This window comes from Sinocyclocheilus anshuiensis, unplaced genomic scaffold (assembly GCF_001515605.1).
Source record: "Sinocyclocheilus anshuiensis isolate Anshui unplaced genomic scaffold, SAMN03320099.WGS_v1.1 scaffold183, whole genome shotgun sequence".
Classification (NCBI taxonomy): domain Eukaryota; kingdom Metazoa; phylum Chordata; class Actinopteri; order Cypriniformes; family Cyprinidae; genus Sinocyclocheilus; species Sinocyclocheilus anshuiensis.
In genome coordinates this window covers 3,515,525-3,520,599 of record NW_015548309.1, presented here as the reverse complement: position 1 = coordinate 3,520,599, position 5,075 = coordinate 3,515,525, and the positions used below count along the sequence as shown (strand labels likewise).

The window sequence follows — 5,075 nt, the reverse complement described above, 5'->3', positions numbered from 1 at the left end:
TAGCCATATACAGTAAATCTTACGCACGCACTAAGGTGAGCCAGATGACTTCTCCCTGCTTTCACACTCAACATTAGCTTACCTTTCAGAAGCGCCTGTCGGGCTTTAAAACTCATTTGTCATCAACAGTTGCAAAAATCGTCATCTTTTGTATTCATGTTCAGATTTTGAAGGCATTTTTAGATGTACTTCAGGGTGTTTTGCATGTAGACTGATGCCGCTCTATGGTGGGGGCGGGGCGTGGCGGTTTAGATTTAGAATAACTAATTAGGTAATAATTTGGTGATATTAGTGTAATAATAAGTCCAAACGAATGTCCAAAATAAAATAAAATAAATAAAACTCACTCCTTCTTGGCACCCTAACTGTGCGGCTGCCTAGTTCACAAGGCATGCCTCAGCCCTGCCTGTGAATATAACAGGTTTATAATTAAAATCAACAACGCATAAATATTTACATATATTTTACATATAAGAGACTCTGCTGGTGAAATACCTGCTCATCAGGCTGTATTCTCCAGTTCACACTATAATTCCCTTTACTTTCAACCACATGCCTCATCTGTGAATATCAGGGAAATTGTAGTAAGAAAACACTCAAGCTAGAGTGAATACACACATTGAGCACACTTTTTGTTCTTTCACTTTATCAAAAGGTTTAAACTTTATCTTTTTATTTATTTATTTATCTATTATCTATTTTTATTTCAAAGTTTGTTTGATAAAAGTTAACATGAACCTTACCATATCCAGAAGCTTATTCTTGATATCTGGATCATTGACATTGATGCCAATCTTGGCCTTCACCACAATCCTCACCACAACTTTTCTCACAGTTTCTGTGAAGTGAAACATTGACAAGGAAGAATGATCTGTCATACTGGCATCTAGTCATTGCATTTGTCAAGAAAACTTGGATGGGAATGGCATAATTCTTAACCTTCCCCTTGTGTTTAAAAACAGGGTACAACTTCTGTGTTAGGGGTCAAATTGACATTGGTTTTCAGGCAATCTGCCAACTATGGAAAATGCTACAGATTCATGTAAAAGCAGAAAACATCTACTGTGCTCTGAGAAAAAAGATAAAATATGTAAGAAATCGAATAATTCCCATCTGTTTTTATTGTGTTATTTTTATTGTTAAAGGTCAATTTGTCCCACGCATCTATATGTTCAGAATTATCTGAGGTGCAAGGTATAAATAGAATTTAACATAATTTGTACTTGGTGTAAGTAGTCGCTATTTGTACTTCCCCTGCCGTTTTGTAATGTATATTTCTAAAACCCTTGTGAGGGTAAAATAGTTTCTCACACTTCTCTTCAATGCTGCAACACTCTAATAATTGAGATCTAAAAAACTAACAACCAAAACTCAAACAGATGAAGAAACAGTGAATTTTCCTTGGATGACTCAGAAGAGGAGTTTACATTTCAAGTAAACTTTAAATCTTACATTTCATAAGTTCTCATGTATTTCATATTTTAGTGTCTAACAAGTTAAAATAAAGGATTTATGTTTTTTTTTAACCCTTTAGTGTTTTCCAGAGTGTTGATTTTTGTCAAAACGCATGGAAACGATTGAGGGTCAATGGGGGAGTCTGTATGACCCCTACACAAAGGTTTCCAAAATTTCCATCTATAATTTCCATCTATGTGTTGAACTTTTGCATGCACATTCATGACCCTAAATGAGAAATATTCACCAAATTTTAAGAAGAAATAAATAGTTTAACCAGTATTTAAGCAGTTTGAAAATCAAGTGTGGGTCAAACTGACCACAACACAATAGGAGGGTTAAGCTATACAGGTGCATCTCAATAAATTAGAATGTCATGGAAAAGTTCATTTATTTCAGTAATTCAACTCAAATTGTGAAACTCGTGTATTAAATAAATTCAATGCACACAGACTGAAGTAGTTTAAGTCTTTGGTTCTTTTAATTGTGATGATTTTGGCTCACATTTAACAAAAACCCACCAATTCACTATCTCAACAAATTAGAATACTTCATAAGACCAATAAAAAAAAAACATTTTTAGTGAATTGTTGGCCTTCTGGAAAGTATGTTCATTTACTATACATGTAAATGTACATGTAATGTCAATACTTGGTAGGGGCTCCTTTTGCTTTAATTACAACCTTTGCAGGTGTTTTGAGTTGATTAGCTGATTGGCATGTCACCATATTCTAATTTGTTGAGATAGTGAATTGGTGGGTTTTTGTTAAATGTGAGCCAAAATCATCACAAATAAAAGAACCAAAGACTTAAACTACTTCAGTCTGTGTGCATTGAATTTCGTTAATACACGAGTTTCACAATTTGAGTTGAATTACTGAAATAAATGAACATTTCCACGACATTCTAATTTATTGAGATGCACCTGTACATCATTTGAGAGGCTCATATGTAAGTTGATCTTACTTTGGCAAAAAACTCCCACATGAAGCCCATCCAAACAACTGCTCACACCCCATCCAGTAAAAGGACAGTCCCGCACTGTCAACTCCTTTCCTGTACAGGCCAGCTGATCCATCCATATTTGCCCTGAAGGTTGCACATACACTTTCGGCTCTGCAATGTCTCCACAGTAAAGCTCTTGACACAACACTGTAGCATCTGCTAGATCCCAGCCTGAGTGACTCACTGCGCCCCACTGCTCATTATACCGAATCTGAACTCTGCCATCACACTCAGTGGAACCATTGACCAGCTTCACATCTGTTGAAAGAGTTTTACATGTTAACATTTGCACTCTTCATGACCCATCTGTGCCCATCAGATGTTTAAAACAGAGAGCAGACAAAATCTTGAAAATGCAATTGATTTTCTAAGAATCGCTGAGTCCTGTTTAGCATAAAGCTATTTTATACAAAATATACACATAATAAAAGCTGCATAATAAAAACAATAATACTGTTTGTGTGATGTCTGTACTTTTTACAGAATCTAAGGTGTACATTTTTGAATGAAGAACTGTGCTTAAGTTATCTATTATTCCAGCATTGTCAATTTTGAATTTTTATACATGTAAATTTGAGTTTTGACTAAACCAAAGTTTACTGACTTAAAAGAATAGTTCACCAAAAATGAAAATTCTGCTAGTTGAACTACATCTTGAATGCAATGGTAACACTTTATAATAAGATCCCATGAATTAATGTTAGTTATGAGCAATATATTTTTATAGTATTTATTAATCTTTAATGAAAAATACAAAACTCTTAAAAAAGAAATGTTCCAAAAGAAGGTTTTGATCCCATAGAAAAAACATTTTTGGTTCTCTGGAGAACTTTTCAGTGAACATTTCTTGAAAGAACCATTTTCTTCTCAGTGTAAAGAACATTTTAATAATCTAAAGAACCTTCTTCTGCTATAAAGAATCTTTAGTGGAATGGAAAGGTTCTATAGATGTTAAAGTTTCTTCAAGAAACCATCAATGCCAATAAAGAACCTTTATTTTTAAGAGTGAACTGTTCATGTCAACTGAGGACCATTAAATAATATTAACAGATACAACTTTTGATTTTAATAATGTTTTAGTAAATGTTGGAATGAATATTAACTAAGATGAATAGATGGTTTAGAAATATTTTTCATTGTTAGTTACTAATGCACTTAATGTTAATGCAACCTTATCATTATGTGTTATCAATGCAGTGTAAGTTGCTTTGGATAAAAGTGGCTACCAAATATCTGGTCCTTCTCTGATCTTAAACTGCTGTTGGAAATTATTCTTTTATGTTTTACATAAAAAAACAACAGCATATGTTTTGGAATGGCGCGGGTAAATAATGAGTAATAACAGAATTTCTCTCTGAACTCTAGTTTCAAAGCAACATGCAAAATGCATCCAAGATATTTTAACTCACTGTTACAGGTGACTCCAGCGTCTTTTAAATGTTTGCAGCTCTGTATTCCCCATTTTGTTGATGCACAGTTCACAAGTGAAGCCTCAGTCCCAGTACATTGTACATCACCCATCCATACTGGTCCTACACCTGGTCCAAAATAAGCAGCATTCTTTGCCTCAATCACATTCCCACAATTCAGTTCTTTACACACTACTGCAGCATCTGTTCGATCCCAGCCATCATCACACACTGTTCCCCACTGACCGTCATGAAGAACCTCCACTCGTCCAGAACAAGAGTTAGTGCCATTTATCAACCTAATAAAGGATAACACTTAAAACAGAGTAAGGGATTAGAAAAGTTTGGTTCTATTCAGTATATGCAATATTTACATAGCTTTCATCCACCTTCACAGATGACTCCAGCGTCTTCTGAATGCTCACAGTCATGTATTCCCCATCCAGGTGTCCTACAGTTCATCAGTGAAGACTCCGTGCCAGTGCAGTTGATCTCATCCATCCATATTTCTCCTGAACCTTCTCCAAAATAAGCTTCACTCATTGCCTCGATCACATTCCCACAACCAATCTCTCTACACACCACTGCAGCATCTGATTGATCCCAGTAACACACAGTAATTGTCACACACTGTTCCCCACGTTCCATTATGAAGAACCTCCACTCTTCCAGAACAAAAACTGATACCATTCGTCAGCCTCAGAAAAGCTTTGACTGGAGGTCCATTTCCAAAATCTGTATGAATTATAAAACATGTTATGGATGCCCATATTTGATATACTTCTTATACTTCAATAACATACTACAATAATTTAAAATCTTTTAAGAGTATGACATAGAAATATAACTATACTTCTTCATACCCAATATGAGAATGAGCCAGAAGGAACTTAACATTGTGTTCTGAAAGAAATACAGAATTATTAATTTGACTGTTTTAAGTCAGAAATCAGAGAAAAAAGAATGCAACTGCAGTGTCTGTTTTTATTGTTCAAAAGTAGTTTATGAGCATTTTTGGCATAAAATGTCTGCACATTTATTTATTAATTTTTTTTGCAACCAGAAACCTTATTTAACTGTGCTTTGGTTACTAATGAAGTGCATACTACTTTAGTAGAGTTCAATTTCAAGTCATTTTCATAATTCAGTAACTACAAATTATACAATTAAGAAAAAGAGCAAGTGAGGGAAAGTGCAAGAGTTTTG

The 5,075-nt window shown here is 34.5% G+C and overlaps 1 pseudogene; it reads right to left on the bottom strand.

Annotated features, from left to right (window-relative positions):
* Window positions 1-382: 382 nt before the first annotated feature.
* On the bottom strand, window positions 383-4,766 carry LOC107656227 (soluble scavenger receptor cysteine-rich domain-containing protein SSC5D-like; annotated as a pseudogene).
* Window positions 4,767-5,075: the final 309 nt, after the last annotated feature.